This window comes from Ochotona princeps, chromosome 5, assembly GCF_030435755.1.
Source record: "Ochotona princeps isolate mOchPri1 chromosome 5, mOchPri1.hap1, whole genome shotgun sequence".
Classification (NCBI taxonomy): Eukaryota; Metazoa; Chordata; class Mammalia; order Lagomorpha; family Ochotonidae; genus Ochotona; species Ochotona princeps.
Window position 1 is genome coordinate 18,196,492 of NC_080836.1, and position 17,712 is coordinate 18,214,203.

A 17,712-nucleotide genomic window follows, 5' to 3' on the forward strand; every position below is an offset into this window, starting at 1 on the left:
AATGCCAAGCATACAAAAATAAGCTTTAGGAAAGCTCTTCAGAAAAAAACCTACACATGTAAGTTGTCACAAACAGACATGAAATTAAACCAAAAAACCCTTCCAGTATCTTCAGCTTTTCTTGTAACAGACCTGGCGCTGCTACTCTTTCTTGGATTATCTATTATTCAGTAATGACCAAGGCCTTCCTCTGGCCTACTGACTTCCCTATTGACATATGTCCTTGCTTGCACAACCTCGCTGAATGCAACTTCTAAAAACAACACAGAGATCAGCATGATATTGAAATGCCAACCAAAATTTCCAATACTCAGTTGGAATTCTAGAAAGCATGTGAGGCTTGGGGGACACAGTGTCACAGATGATATTCACAACAAAGTCAGAAGCACTAAACTTTGTGATCAAGTGGTTAAGGGTTAAGGCAAAGAACAAACCTAGATGAGGCCCTCTAAACACCCTCCCCTATATATCAACAAAAAAGAGAACCTGCCATCTAGCTGTACAAGATGTGCCCAGTAAAGAAGGAGTAAAAAGAATCAACACCATTACAGCTGGAACAAGGCACACACACGCTCATTTTAGTTACGTGCTAACTGCAGAAAATTGCTTCATTTCAAGTAAATATACGCTAGAAACTTGGGGATATCTTAAGAATGCCTTTGCGCTAAATAAAGAAACATCACTGCCTGCTCATTTTGCTTAATTTGCTACTTTCCCAGCAATCTTTTGCAAACATTTTCATGCCATTTTAGATCCCAGTAAAAGGCAACAATCCAGGGCCATGGAAAGCTTCCATCCCCAGCAGCCCACAGGTCACTGGGCCACAGGGTTCCTGGGATGGAGTCTCTTCGTGGGATGCCTCCTGGGTAAAGTACTTGTTCCATGCATTTGAGTTATCTTCTCCAAGTTACATTCCAGTAACTAAGCCTCATAAGCTTCTTCTGAATGGTTTATTCTGTGTTTTAAAGCTGCATCAGCTGTGGGGATGATTTGCAAGATTCTTTTTCTTTTAGGTTAAGCAGGATTGGTGAGCATTACTGAGCCTCTTGGTGGAATCCTTGCTATTTAAAATTGCTGCAGCTGGGATTAAAGCAGATCATGTCTGTGAAAGCCCTCTGTAAACTGTAAAGTCCAAACCCAACGTAGTGTGGCGTGCTAACATTCACCACCACAGCAGTACCCACAATGCAGCTGAGACGTGGACTTAAAAACGTTCTTGATGTCCACTTGGGCCTTCTCTCTGCTCCATTCTCACCCCAAGGCCCACCAGGGTGTCTAACATACGGGGGATGCCCCTAAGGAAATTTTGTTGGGAGGAATAAAGAAGTGATTCATAAACATTACAACGCTTTTCAAATGACCACCCAGACACCACAGTCAAGTGCCACTTTTGATTTACAAAGAAAATGCTCTGCCAGTAATAACAGGGTGCTGCTAGAAGGAAGCTCTTCTAGAGATAAAGTCTTTGACCATGACAGGTAGGCCTCTGCAGCCGGTCCTGGCCAGCAACAGAAGCCCTACAGACAGGGAAGAGTTCCAGTTAGTACAGAGATCATTAGTCGAGGACAGTTTACAGAAGGTGAGTGCTATGCCAGAAAAAAGAAAGGCTTTTGAGGATGCAAGGTGCAAGGTGTTAAAATTTTAGAAAAAATAAAAATAAACAAACACCCCCACCCCACCCCCAAGGCAAGAATTACCAGTCAAGAATGGTAGCAGTGCAAGCTTTGTTCCTGGACTGTGTCTATGTAGGACTCAAAATCACCCAACCCTGGGGTAGGGTGGGGTAGGGGAGAGAGGCGTGGAGCGACGAAAAAAAGTGACTGAGACAGGAGTCCTGGTAGGATTTATTTTCAGAAAATGCTTTTATGAGCATTGCAGGAATAGCTCTGGTGATTGAAAGGGAGCTCTATTTTTAGGAACTTGGGTGTAAGAAGGGTTTGAGGAAGTGGGGATGAGGATCAAAAGGAGGCAGCAGTGGGCAGAAACGCATGTTTTTTTCCATGCTATTCAATGGAGCCTAAATGGGAAAAAAATCTATGGGGTGGCTGCCTGTTAAGTAGGAAAGCAAATGCCGGCTCAGAGGATGCGGCTATCCCAACAGCCCCTTCCATAACGGACAGCTGACCAACTGGGCAGTGTATGGGAGCCCCACTCGGTTCCAGACAGTATCATATTTCTGCCCATCAATCAGCATTAAGCCGTTCGTTCCAGGGGCTGAGCTTTCGGCGCAGGCAGTTGCCAGTAGCAACAGGGTGCACGCTCACAGTGAGCGGAGGCTGGCTGTGGCAGCCAGGGAGGGGCGGCCTGGGTGTGTGAGGCCTGAGCTGAGCGGTCAAGGTCCGGGACCCACTAGCAGTCAGCCCCAGGGGGCCTAGCGGCTGTTCGGTTGAGTGGCGCCTGGCCAGAGACCTAGGCTGTGGAACCTCTCTGGTGGAGGGAAGTCCGAGTGGCGCACAACAGCCACGTCTAAATTAAAGCTGCGTCCCTGCCGGCCTATACAAGGCATAGAACTCTCCCGGCGCCGTTTTCCAAGTGTCTGGACGCTGCCAGCGTGGAAGCGCGTCTGCACGTGTACGTGTTTTCATTTGCGCTTCCAACACAAAAGCCAGGCCCCACAGGTGGAGACGAAGGGTGCGCGCGCTGTGCCCGGCTCCGGCTGCGTGGGAGCGGGTGCCGGACGCGCGCGCACTCTCACACGGACCACGCTCGCACCTGGGGCATCCTGGCGTGGACTTAAAGGCATGAGAGCGCCGTTAACCTCGCGCCAAAAGCCGGCTCTCCCACTGCCGTTGAGATCCGGTAAGGACGAAAAGTGAGGGCGGCAGAGGGCAGCGGCGTACTGAGGACACCCAGAAAGGCCACGAGAGCCGGACGCCTGCAGGAACTCAGAGGCACCGGGGGACTGAAGGGCTGGGAGGTTGGAGCGGCCGGCACAGCCACGCGTTAGGGACGAGCCTGGGCGGGTAACGGAGCCGGCGTCTCCTTACCTGGCCTGTGGTGGAGCATTTTGCAGCGGCCCCGGGGCGGACCCTGCAGCGCGCTGTCACTTCGGTGTCAGTAGAGCGCTGACCACCAAGCCCGGAGTTGACAAACTTGCCATGTCCAGAGCGCGCCAAGGAAGCCTTGACCGCGGGCGCCACTCCTCGGCCCGGCACTCGCGCTCCCTCACTCTCCCCGGCTTTGTGTTCCGCCGCCTGCTGGCCCGCCCGCTCTGCCTCAGGGAGCCCCCTGCGCCCTGCTGGCCAACCCAAGTCTCACTCGCGCTCCTGGCGGCCTCTCTGAAGGCGCGCGTTCAAGAGCAGCGGCGGTGCGCCCGGCAGGGCTGTGCGGCTTGAGCTCCCAACCAGGCAGCTCGGGCCCGTGCATTCCCACCCCTCGTCCGCTCCCCGCCCCTCTGCACCCCTCCGCCCCCCGCCCAACACACACACACCCGAAGCTGCTTAGGATCTGTGCCGTCAAATCCAGCCCATCTGCCGCAATCATAATCAATCTCAACCGAACGGTTCTGACAAATCTCCGCCTGGAGCTTGAGTTGGGCAAGCCTATGGGTGAGGGGCAGGGAGTGGAGAGAGTGGGGGAGAGAGGACTACAGGGACCAGGCGTGGGGGAGGGGGTTCGGAGTCTCCCATTGTGTACCCCAAATGGAGGAACTGAAAGGAGAAGCAGAGATCCAGAAGGGGAAACTGTGCTTTCATTTCCCAGGTCTTAATTTTAAAAATAGTAATAATAATCAACACGTCCTGGCAGGCCCCTGGCTCCCTCCGTGTATCCACCCCAAATCTGAGCTTCTTCTGGGTGGAACAAATTTCAGTTAATAAACTCAACAAACAGGTCCTTCATCTCATCACTGGCTGACCCAGAGGCTGGCACTGATAGCTCAGGCATGGTAATTGGCAGGTAAGAGCCCACAGCCATTAGTCTGGAGCCAGAAGTTGGTTCCCCAAGTACACTGAGACTAAAGCTTAAGGAGGGAGATCAGCAGTGTAATTGGTCAAGAAACTGGCCTTTGCCTCCTGTTGGCATTTTGGAAGATTAAAAAGAAATCTGTGGCAAGAAAATGATGAACCCCAGTTTAGTTCCAATTTGAGCTTCAAGGATTCTCAATTTTTCCAACATTTTCCCATGGCAACAGTACTTCTAAGAAATGCTCTTTTGTAAGATACTTTTAAAATTCATAGTATTACCAAACTAAAATAGTTTCTTGTCAAGAAGGAATAAGGTGGTCTTTTCTGTAATTTATCATGAACTATTTCAGTATGCTGCTTTAACGTAACCACATTGTAGGGATGATAGAATCTCAGTGATTCCAGTTTTTCCTTTTTCAAGAATAAAAAATAGAAGTAGTCCTATAGACACATAAACACGTCTTTAAGCATCTAAGAATATAACCAATGGGGTTATGCCTGGTTTTATACATTCTCCAACTACTGAGAAATGTTAACTTGAATGACAGTATTTGTTGTAGAAATTAGTTGCTGGGAAAACCAGTCACCAATGGAAAAGTTGGTAGAGAAAATTTTAAGCCATGTATATAGGCGTAAGAAGTAGGAAGAATTAAATACACTTTACCATGAAAGTTGAATTTTAAAGAGGGGCTCAGATCATTCTTTTGCTTTATGCATCACTTGAGAAATGTGTGCAAGCCACATTAAGCACCCACTTATCTAGGTAGACACTGTGTCTTCCACTTATTCTATGGCCCAGTGGTGCTTACAACAGTGTTGTGGAACTATGGGAACACTATGACTACCTATGGTTTGAAATTCTAATGTAAGGTCAACATAAAAATCAAGTGCACAGTGAGATTCAGTTGAGTTCACTTGTTAATTTCCTCAGTGAAAGAAGTAAGTCAGAGAGCCACTCAGCAGAGTTTGAAATATATTCATTAATATTCAAAAGTTTGGAGTTTTCAGCGTTAATTTTTAATGCATTTTAAAATATTATGTTAGAAAAATCTGTTAGAAGATGGTATCCACAAGTATTTTTCAAAGTGTCCCTCTCTGTGGGTGAGTGGTCTTGCTGGTTACTTATTTAAGAAAGTTCCCAGGAAGTGGGTAATATTCAGTAAGAGAGAAATTGGGTACACAATTGGACCTGAGGCTTCAGGCACCATTCTGCATGAGATGTTTATACGCTCTGCTGTTTCCCCACCGTTGCTTCAATGCATGAGTGCAAAGTGAAGGTACATGACTCATTAGAAACTGTATAGGCAAATGATATTCTCTACTGAAAGGAAATCAGTGCATAGAGAAAAATAAAGCAGGTCAAGCTAGGCAGAATCCAGTATTCAAGATCTTTCTGAGCATCTTTCTAAGCCCAAGTTAATTATCTAAAGAGATGAGGGAACAGGAAAGCCATGTGCTTTATCTGAAAAGATGGTCCCAGGAAGTGGGCAGAACAGGCCCAAGAAATTGTTAGCTATGATTGTGCCTGATAAGCTCTCAGAACATGAATGAGGCTAAGCAATGGAACAGAGGGAGGATGGCATTAATGAGAGTAGGTTTGGATGACAGACCATTGGATGTGACTCAGTAGGCCAATTTGATGATTTGTTTTGTTTCTTTTTGGTTTTGGTTTCATTTGTTTTCTGTTGTTGTTTTGGTTTGGCTTTCGCTTTGGTTTTTTAGTTTGAAATACATACTTATGGAGAGGCCACAGATCTTGTATCTGCTGTTCCACTCCCCCACATGGCCACAATAGCTAGAACTGAGATGGTCCAAAGCCAGGAGCTTCATCCAGGATTCCCACCTGCACCTGAGACCTCCCTTCACTTTAATTCATCACTCTGGCTGCCATGTTGAGAAATATGTACAGGGACAAGGGAGCAAAAGGAGAGATCTGTTTACCTATTGAAGGAATCTTTGAGAGATGCTGGCTTGGGTATGGTGAAAGCAAGATGAGAATTAGTGGCCCCTTCGGACTGTTTTCAACTTTTAAAGCAAACAGTATTTGCTAAGGACAGATAGTTTGTAAGAAAAAGTGAAGAAACAGCTCCAACACTTGGCCTTAGCCTTAGTGACCAAAAGGATGGAAGATGCCATTAACTGAAATTATGAAGTCTGCTTTGATCAAAGCAGTGGGAGTTCAATTTTGGGTATGTTAAGATCAAAGATAAGAAGATTTCTAGAGGAAATGGACCTGAGAAATATTGTGTATTTCCTTTTAATTAAGTACTGCCAATATACCAAAGACTTCAGGCCCAGAATCAAATGTTAAATAGAACTTTTTTTCAGAGCATGTTCAATAAAAAAAATAATTTCAGCAACTTCAGTCACTTATCTGGAAATTAAAAAAAAACTAAAATGACTTGTTACAACTATCACCAAATTAAAATGAGAGATTTTAATACTTTATTAAAGTATGCACAAAATATCTAATTCCTGCATGAGTATTCAACATTTTTCATTGAAGAAAATGCAAATTAAAATCACTGACATTTACTCACACCCACTAGAAAAGATAGGATGTGTAAGATGGACAATATCAAATGTTAGCCACTATGTACAACAGAAAATCTCTGGTGTTAACTGGTAGAATGGTGCAATAAGTTTGCAAAGCCAACCGGAAGTCTCTTTAAGTAGTTAACACATTTCAAAGATCATGCAGGCATCCCACTCTTAGGTATATCCCTAGAAGTGAAAAAGCATTCACTCAAGATTTACACCCTCTCCAACAATTTCATCCTTGTTTGATTTTAGCCGTCTTGGTATGAAGTGGTACATCACAGTTTTTATTTGTTTTCTCCTTGTGGCTAATGATGTTCTCACTGACCATACGTCTTCGGAGAAACCGTTTTTAACTTTTTACTCCAGTTTTAAGTTGTGCAATTTCTTTTCATTGTGTGAGCTGAGATGCTGTTTAAGGCAATCATTACAAAACTTGGGGGAAAATTAAAAAAATAACTTGTGATAATCCATATTTCAAGAAAAAAGAGAGGGGGGGTGAAGACTGCAGGTAGAGAAGTGAGAGAAAGAAGGGGAAAGGAGAAGAGGACATTTAGAAGACTGTAATGATTGCAATGATAAATAAACGTGAGCATGAGCAAAATGAAAAATTAATGAGGCTCTTGAAAATATTAAATAAAACCAAATCCACCAATGTGGAAAATTGTGACACAGTAATAGCAATAACTATTGTAATAATAAAATGTCAAGACCAAGTAAGAGTTAACCTATGACACAACAATGGTTTAGCCCTTGAAACGTTAGAAACTAAATTGATCAAAGCATATAATCACTGCTAGCTGCTGAAAAAAAAATTAGGAACATTCTATATTAACTTAATATTATTAAAACTGTCTCCATTTCCTAGGAATAGAGGGAATACTTTTAATCTTATAGACACCTAACAAAAAGAGGCACAGCACACATCACTGAATAGTGAAAGTTAAAAACATTCCTTTTTTTTCCCTCTAGACAACAATGAGTCATGATCAGTTTTATTCAGCATTTTCCCAAAAGTCCTTTTGAAGATGATATAAGCAGACAACTAGAAACTAATAAACAGAAATGACGTTTATCATCACTAATACCTCTAGAGCACACTGAGGAGAACCCAGAGGAAGTCAGGTAATACATTAGCTTTCTGGATAAAGGACTATGCTAAAGTGGGTAGTGTCTCTAACATATGCACCTAATTAGAGATGTACATGCAAATCAAAATGTAAAAGTCTTTATATTGTGTTGAGGTGCATAAAGGAAGAATTTGTTAAATAGAATAAACTTAGAGTGATAGACTCAATTCTAACTACATCTATCAATGTGGAACATCCAATAAAATCTTAATAGATTATACCCTAAACTTTACCAGCTAATTCTGAAATTTCTAAGAAGAGAAAATAACTGAACATGACCCTATATATCTAATAAAAGTGAAATCCCTAACATTTAAAAGGAGAGTCAAGTACCTTTCTATACAATTATGAAACTAAATAGGTAGGGGAAATACATACCTAGACTAATGGAATAGCTAGAGCCCAATTGCATGATACTGAATTTTTAAACCTTTCTTAAACGTTTGTGTAATATATATTAGGGAAAAAAGTGAAAAGCCAAACAATAGTCTAGGATAATCCACTTGAAACGTGTTCTGAAAGAACAGGCAAAAAAAATATCACGGTGGGGAATGTCTCACAAGATAACGAAGTCATGATGAATACATGAAAATTGCCTAATCTCTCCAAGGGACAAATTCAGATCAATAACAGGGAGGTACTGCTTCACACTTACAATATTTGAAACAAAAATTTCTGATAAGCACTCCAGATCATGTGCTTACACGTTGTGGGTGGGAGCAGTTTAGTTCTATTTGCTGATCATGCGAAGGGGCTCATGCATAACCAGCGCATGTCCCTGTGCACACTTAAGGGGGAAAACTCAGTGTATTGACACACTGAGGGCATGGGAATGCAAACTTACGATAATATCACAAACTTACCATCATGATGTTTCAGAAAATACAAATACCGCAGATACTATACCTGATGGTAACAACACAAACCAAACAACCAACAAAAATGGCAAAGTCATCCCCTCTGGGATACAGGAAAATTGCCTTAATTACTGAATCAACGATGACACCAACCTAAACTTTTAGAAAAATGAAAGCCATTAGATGTGTACACACACACACACACACACACACACACACACAGAGTAGTGGCCATAGGAAAAACAACAGCCCTGAAAACATTTATCAATAAAAAATTGCTTGCATGAAGTATCTTTTGTTTTCATTCAAAAAAAATATTCACAAAGTTTAGGACCATAATTCATTTGGATGTTAGATAATTTAAATTTTGCAATGCTTGCATAAGGAGGTACTTTAGAACAGAACCCAAGTTTAAATGTAAATATCATTTGTGTTTGACATATTTGTAACTGTCAGGTGATCTGATAGAGTATATTCACTGTGTCTGTGTTTCAGACTGCAAACCATCACATAAGGACCTGTGTGGAATTTTCTAGTTGTATGATGTTAACACTCAAAAAGTTTTTCGTTTTACATTATTTCACATTTCGGATTTTATACTAGGGTTCTTGACCCATATACAATTCTAGGCTTAAAAGTCAAATACAGAACAAAACTAATTAAAAAGAGCATAAGGGGACCCAGTATGGTAGCCTAGTGGCTAAGGTCCTTGCCTTGTATGCACCAGTATTCCATTAGAGCATCAGTTCTAATCCCAGCCACCTGCTTCCCATCCAGCTCCCTGCTTGTGTCCTGGTAAAGCAGTAAAGGAGGGCCCAAAGCCTTGGGACCCTGCACCCATGTACGAGACCCAGAAGAGTCTCTGGCCTCCTAATTCCTGCTCCTTGCTCCTGGCTTTAGATTAGCTCAGTTCCAGCCATTGCGACCACTTGGGGAGTGAATCAGTGGACAGAAGATCTTTCTCTCTGTCTCTCCTCCTCTCTGTATATCTGACTTTTCAATAAAAACATAAGCATTTTTTAAAAAGCATAAATAAGGACAGAAGTAAATATAACAAAGTGGAAAGGCAATCAATACAATTAAGAAATAAAATCTAGGTTACTTTCTTATGCACTCACATCCTGTAACTTATAAAAGATTTCAAAGAAATGAGAAGCAAAATTCATTCAAAAAGCACAGATGGGAAATAATTACTAAAATCGAAAAATTAGCTGGTTACTTTATAAATCTCATGTTAACTCAAATACGAATAAGCATAAAATGGAAATTTTATTTGGATAAGATAGTTACCAAAATTCCCTCTGTTTTAGACAGACTCATGGCATCTACTGTGTGATGAAGCAGTTAGGAGGCCACACAGATCTCCAGGCCCAGAGTTCTAAGAAATGGAAAACATCACATCATCTGATGATTCCTATCTACTCAAGAACATGTGAAAATGAAGGAAAACATCCTAATTTCTTTCACGGAGCAAAACTAACATTGATGCTTTAGCCTGATAAAGATGTTAAGGAAAGTATATGTTAATGATATCATATATATTGATGCAAAAATACTAAATATGAGGAAAATGGTGTTACTGCATTAATATGATGAGTCTGCTATACATTAATGAATCAAATAAGAAATATTGGACAGCATCTGCATAGGTATTCAAAAACCCCAGAGAAATATACAATACCTGACTAAACCCCAATAAACTTGCAATTTATTAATGTGATAATGTGTTTTCTTACTGTGAGAAAATATTCCAGGGTACTTCAAAGAATTCATTATGAATACAACTAAATGTTTATTCTGGCACAAAAGATTTTGAAATCCATGCATGTGAAGGGCCTTCCAAAAGTTCATGGATTATGAAAAAGCTGCATGGATTCCAAAAGGTATCTTTCCCAGAAGTAAAAGTAAGTTCCATTTTGCATTTAGTTTTTAAGTCCTCTCATTCATCCATGTCCACACACTTAATATCTTAACTATCCTCAACCGCATTCCCAGTCCACAGGCAGGTAGCTGGATGGGAAGCAGGGTGGCCAGGATTAGAACTGGCGCCCCTATGGGATCCTGGCATGTTTAAGGCAAGGATTTTAGCCGCCAGGCTACCGTGTTGGGTCCCATTAGTCAGCATTTTAATGGATTCAATCCAATTATATACAGTCTATTAAACAGAAACACAAGAATTGGAAGAGAATAAATCATTTGCAGATGTCACAGAAAATGATGTAAATCTTTGGCAAAATTAAATTCAGATTAAGTGAAAACATTGTATAGAATCAAATGCCTTCATAGGCAAGATCGTAAGTATGGAAATCTCATTTACATTACAGTAGTCACAAACATGATAAATAGGAAAAATTTACATAAGAAATACACAATTCTTCCATAAGGAAAATATTAAACATCCTGAATGCCACAAAAATAGACTTGAAGACATTTGCCATTCTGTATCAGAACAGCTCACTACTGTAAAGGTATTCTCTGTATCTTACTGTATAAACACAATTCAATAGAAACACCAACAAGGTTCTGTGGAAGGAAAACTGAAACTTACAGTTCATAGAAGACTTGTTAAAGGGAAAAACACTAAAAGCAGAGTTGGGAAGGGAAAGTATTTTTACTACCCAGTAGACATAGTATAAAGCTTCTGAAATTAAACATAGTGTGATGCTGTTGCATGAATGAATAAACCAGGGCAGAAACAGATGGCCAAGTACAAGAATAGACCTAAGGACATTGATTGCATTATAGAGGTGCTGTCTCATTTTGGATAAAGGGGCTTTTAAGATCAACAGTCTTGGAACCAATGATTGGTCACTTACCCAGAGTTACCTGATTTTATACCTTCCTTAATATGCATAAATGGCCTTCAAGTAAAAGAAGGCAATCACAGAATTACACAAGTGGGAAGGAAAGTCACCCAAAGTTCTTTATCATCCACATCAAAGACCTGTCCATGCAACAGCTCAAATTTCACAAGCTATGCAAGACCACCAAATTTGACTATCCAAATTGTTTTTCAATTGCATAGCACATTAACTTTTCTTTGCTGCTGTAGCCAGTCCTCACGGAGTTAGTGACCTAACACAAAGTTAGGGAATCAAGGTTCTCACAAAAGCTTCATTCCAGGAGGGCTGCCTCAGTTGTTTAAAAGCTTCTGTTTGTTTGTTTGTTTGTTTTTCCAACTTCAAGGTCCTGCCTATTAACTTTGGTCATGGCCCTTTCCTCCATCTTTAAAGCCAGCAATGTAACATCCTTGTTCCATTATCATGCCCTCCTCTGACCACAGAATGGTTCTTGGATCTTAGCAAGCTTGTTCATCCTTTGGGCCCAACTGAACAATTCTGGGTAACTTCTCCTGAGTCCTTACTGAACTTTTGTGCTAAGTCCCTTTTCTGATGTATTAAAGATTCAAGAGCAGTCCTGAGAGCTCTAGAGAATTTATATTATCTTTTAAATTCCATTGCTTGAAGTTAACTAATATTTACATGATGTGGGGTTTTAGATATGTATTTCTTTGGGACCATTATTTTTCCCATCACATGATAACAAATTATTGCTTTTATTTATTTTTAATATTTAACTTATTTTTGCTCTTTATTCTTGGCTGGTAGGGGGACGGAGATGGAGAAGGGGAGCAGGGGAAGCACGTGGTGGTGGTCCTGGAGCTGGTGGTGGGTTGGGAAGGGGGTTGATCCTCTAGTAGTACTGATTACTTATTCTTTATATGTGCGTGTGTGTGTGTGTGTGTGTGTATATATATATATATATATATATATATATATATATATATATATAGAGAGAGAGAGAGAGAGAGAGAGAGAGAGAGAGAGAGAGAAGGGGAGTCAGAGAGAAAGAGATTCCATCTATTGGTTCTCTCCCCAAGTAGCCCCAATTGCCAGAGCTGAACCTGGAGCCTAGAGCTTCTTCTGGGTCTCCCAGGCAGGTGCAGGGTCCCAAGGCTTTGGGGCTGTCCTCTGCTGCTTTCCCAGGCCACAAGCAGGGAGCTGGATGGGAAGTGAAGCAGCTGGGACATGAACCAGGCCTATATGGGAACATGATGTATGCAAGGCAAAGATTTAGCCACTAGGCTATCGCACTAGGCCCAACACTTATGTATTCTTACATCTCAGGAATATCCTCAACATGGGGCCAGTGAAATTGCTCATCAGGCTAATGCTCCACCTGAAAGCACTGGCATGCCCTATGGCAGCATTCAGTTCAGGTCCTGGATGCTCCATGTTTGATATAGCTCTCTTATGGTTTGGGAGACAGCAGAAAATAACTCAAACCCTTGTGCCCCTGCACCCACGTGGGAGACCCAGAAGTGGCTCCTGGATCCTAGCTTCATATCAGTTCAGCTTGATCGATTCTTAGTGGGCTGAATCCTCCTTCTTGCCAAAAGCACGCCACAATGCCTGAAAGGGTCGGGCATTTACCATGGAGAGAGAAACAAGTAGCCTTTGTGGTCAGATTCTTAGAATTGCATCTGTGAACTGCCTGGAACATGTTCTCTAGCTTAACATCACATTGACAGAAGAATTGAGGAGAGTCATGTTGTAGCAACGATCATGCCTCTTCTGTGACTCTGATAATCTAATGTATCAATAAATTTTAGAGAAAAATAAATAAAAGGAATTTGGTCACTCAGAGGTGAAGGAAGGAGAGAAAAGAATCACATAATAACCAACTAATATTTTTTACATTGAAATACTGATGACAGCATGAGAGAAAATATTTGTAATATGTCATAAATGAAGTGCTGATATCCCAGAATAAAAACAATCCTTGATGGATCAACATCAAAACATTAACAGAAAAAGTGGCAAGCATCTCACAGAGAGTTCCAGAAACTACATGTGCAAAACATGAAAAAAATCCAAACTCATTCATAACTAATAAATCTAAATTAAAACTATACCAAGGTACTATTTCTCATTTCTCAGAGATGCTTGGCAACACTCTGTTCTTGAGACTGGGTGCCTCAGTAGTCTGATGATCATTGGTAGAAATAGCAATTAGTCTAATCTTTTGCGGCAAATTTGATAAAATGATGCAACACTCTATATGCAGCCATCACTCTCTTTATTTTGGAACTGACTCTACAAGTATACCTTCAAACACACAGAAGTGAAATACACACGTGTATTCATTGCTGTATTGTTTGTAGATATCCACTGTGGCTTAATAATCTCTAGATTCTCTTATCTTCCTTTGTATCTTCTATTTTATAGTTTGGCTTAACTGTTGGGTTTATATTTTTCTACCATTCAACTTTCCTATTCTTTTTTTGGAGTTTTCACTGTGTTCCAAACACAGAAATACTGAATGAATATATTTGCTAGTTTCAAAATTAGTGGATAATCATTTTGCTAGAGAAATTTCATTTTAGAGAAAGCTCTCTCATGGAACTGATAACACATGGTTTATTGCTCTTGAATTTACATAATGTACATATTTTCATGATTCTTACAAAATTTATCACACCTAAGCTTACATAAGAATGCTTGATTTCTTCAATAATAACCCTCTAGCTGTGGTCCAGAATAAGTTATACCTAACACAGCAACTAAGACTCCACTGGCCTTCCATTAATTCATAGCTACAACTACAATGAGTGTTCTATGATACTATTATTACCATTCGCCACATAAGTGGGATCTACTTGCATGATGCATTGTTATTCTCCTGGGTCTTGGGAGTAAAACAAATACTCTTCCCTATTGTAGTAATCATTTCAGTTTTGACATTTATATATTCATATCTTTTTATTAATTTAATTATTCACTCAACCATGACTTATTAAGCAGCTAACCCATCAGAACTGTTCCAGTTTCTTGAGTGTATGGTCTGTCAGTCAAATAAAGTTCATGAATTCAACTTTTAATTCAATATTTTCTGGACTTTTTGTATTCATGTTCTTTATACTTTTGCTGAAATTATATATATATATATATACACACACACATATATAAATATATGTGTGTGACATGGCTTCATTGTGTTCATATATATCTCCATATGCACATAAGAAAAGTAATAATATAAATGTAAGGAAGAAAAATATCACTCAATTACAAATATATGCTTTCTTATAAAGCTTGGCAAAACCCATCGACACTGGGGCTCAGATTACATTCCAAATATGTCTAAGGTGGTTGCATAGAGGGAAGAGTAGAATATATTCAAATTTTCTTTTGAGAAACTCATTACACAGTCATAACACTAATATAGGATGTAGCTTTATGAACATAAATATAAATGTAGCTTTGAGAAGAGCTTGAATAGGAAGTTAAAATTATCCATACTAGATACTGAAAATTTTTTCTACAAGGATCTTATTAACCCTCTTAATTTTTATTCAATGACTAGGGTTTTGTTCATTAGAAGATTTCTAATACTGAATCATGGAATTTTATTGCTTAGTCTGTATGTGATCCCAGACCACTTTCTCCATCTGCTTTATAGTTGGGGAAATTGTATTTACATAATAGTTATGATGACACAGGACATTCAAGGGACAGAATTGGCTGTGAAGTTTCTTTCTACCCTTCCTAGCATTCCAGCTACAAGACTGGTGGAGCCTTTAGTATCCCAGGGATTAGAAGAGCAAGTAAAAGGAATGGTTTCAAAGGCACTGGGACCCAGGCAATTTAATTTGTGATGACCGTAATTCTCCTTACTTGGGAGTCATGTTAGTGGTTCCAAAACATGAAAAAGTTTTTTGAAACATCGTCGATCAGGAACTCATACACATGAGTCAAACCATGCCTACTTTGTAAAGGAAAATTTATCGGACTACCATTACGACTGCTCACATACACATTGGTTTCTGAGCTACGAAGATGAATAAACTGTGACACAACTAATACTGCTTATCAGGATGTAATGTTTAGTATGTGGTCTGTAGCAGAGAAAAACTGCCAAGCCCTGAACTACTTCCCTCCTACATACCATTATACATATGAATACTTACTTTTTAAAAATAAGGATTATAATTTTGATTTATGTCCCAAAACTATACTGAATAAATACATATGGTAAATTTTGAGTCTTCAAGATTTGTATACAAGTTGTTCCACAGAAGAATTCCATTTTAACAATAAGAACGGGAATGATTTCCTATACCAAGACTATTTCCAGATACAAAAATCAAGTTCTTCTAATGAACAGATATCCACCACAACTTTCCCATCAAAGACAGTTACGCTTGCCTCTTATAGCTTCAAATTTGCTTTTGTTTATATATTAAAGATTACATTCCTGAAAAATCTAACCTGTTTCCAACTTATTTTTATGAATTAAGAATAGAGCAGTTATTACATTTCTAGAATACTCTATATGATGTACATTTAAAAAGTTACTATTTGACAATTTAAGTCACATTTTTAACATATTGAGGAGAATACTACTTCCTGGAAGTTCTTATGACTGGAACTGGAATATTTCCAGTTTCTGGAAATATTCTGTAGAGATTGGGTAACAAGATAAAGGAAATAAGTAAAGCTGAAATTGGTACTTAGAGGATTTAAAAGCACTTTACTAACTGAATTTTGAGCAAATATATTTTAGGTACACAAAGTATCTCTCTTCTTTCTGTACATTTTGGCTTAGTGCAGACTCAGGGGAAACTAGGTAATACCACATACATCTTGGTAAAAAACAACACTCAGATCTCAGTGGTTTGGAACAAAGCTCATTTCTTCCTCACACTACACACTGACAGGGCAAACTGCTCCTGGTAATCACTCCGTGATTCAAGCTTCAGACAAATCACCAACTTGAGAGAAAGTGACTATAGAGGCTAATGATTAAGGGCCTAGTCTTTAGGCTACACTAATTAGTATTTGTGCTTTACTCATCTATAAAATTGGAGTGCTATGCTTCATGCAGTTCTGAGAACTAAAATGCCTTAATAGTAAGATACTTAGCAGAATACTGCCATATATATTGTAGTGTAAGTGTCGGTGTTAGTTCACTGCCACTTCTCTACTTGTCACAATATCCTTCAAGAATCAGGACCCAGCACGGTAGCCTAGTGGCTAAAGTCCTCACCTTGAACGCGCCGATATCCCATAAGTATGCTGGTTCTAATCCCAGCAGCCTCGCTTCCCATCCTGCTCTCTGCTTGTGGCCTTGGAAAGCAGTCGAGGACAGGGAGACCTGGAAGAAGCTCCTGGCTTTGGATTGGCTCAGCTCCAGCTACTGCAGCTGCTTGGTGAGTGAACCACTGGAATGAAGATCTTTCTCTCTGTCTCTCCTCCTCTCTGCATATCTAATTTTCCAATAAAAATAAAATAAATCTTTAAAAAAAGAATCAAATGCAAAAAATAAAAACAAGTGGGGCATCTCAGCAACGCAGATTTCAGTCCAATAGGGACGGCTTTGGGAAGTTTTCTGGAGTAGAAGAATCATAAGCAAATCTAAGAGATTAATGAATATGGGTCTTCACTCTAAGTTACTCTGATTCAAGTGTTACGAGATAAAATAAATCATTACTCAAATCATGGCATTTCTCAGGACGCAGGACCAGGAGTAAGGCACCTAAGCTGATGAGTCTTGTGATACAGTAAGTCCAGAGGATGAAATTAGGATATACACATCTAGTATGGACAAAGTGAATAGAGGATACTGCATAGGAGTATCATGTAGCATGTATGGTCAGTTCATATAGTGTTAACTTATGGGTTAAAAGAATCACATCAGACTAAACATACAACACTCCCCAATAAGCAAGACTAATGTGTGAAGATAAAGAGGAACAGAATTAAAGAAGTTCATCTAAACATCAGAGCCCAGGAAATGTTGCCTGAGAGCTTTTCTCTTAGCTATCCAGCCAAGTGTGTACTAACAACGTTATTCAATTCTATCTGAAGTTCAGTCTCCTGGGTACTGGCACTAAGGTTCTGAATCTATGGCTGGATGCATTCAAACAATTCTTCACATAAGAGCGGACAAAGAATAAACTTATATGCAACGGGATCCTGAAAGCAGGATGCCATTCTTATCTGTCTCCCAAAGTCCAAGATATCATTGCCTGTTCCTTAGGAAAAAGAATTCACTGAATTGAGGAAGCAACAAGCTAATAATCACTGGTCCCAAGGAGTCATTTGCTTCACCAGTAGATAAGAACCTTGGTCATCAGTATTGTCCCCAACAGTTTGTTTAAGGGAATTCCAGACCCAAAATTTCCTTACTCAGACTTTCCCAGAAGAGAGAAGGGAAGAAATAACGGGGGACCCAGACTCGTGTCCATCAAAACCCCCTGTGTGAATGCACATCAGGTTC

At 40.1% G+C, this 17,712-nt stretch overlaps 1 protein-coding gene across 4 annotated transcripts in view; it reads right to left on the reverse strand.

The window, feature by feature from the left end:
• NCKAP5 (NCK associated protein 5) overlaps window positions 1-17,712 on the reverse strand; it is an 845,136-nt gene that overhangs the window by 583,468 nt on the left and 243,956 nt on the right. The window contains exon 1 of one of the 4 annotated variants that reach the window (XM_058664411.1): window positions 2,988-3,575. The exons of the other annotated variants lie outside the window; for them this stretch is intronic. The gene's annotated coding sequence lies outside the window, so the exon portion shown is untranslated. Of the gene's footprint in view, window positions 1-2,987; window positions 3,576-17,712 lie in introns of those variants that run through there. 4 annotated transcript variants of the gene reach the window in all.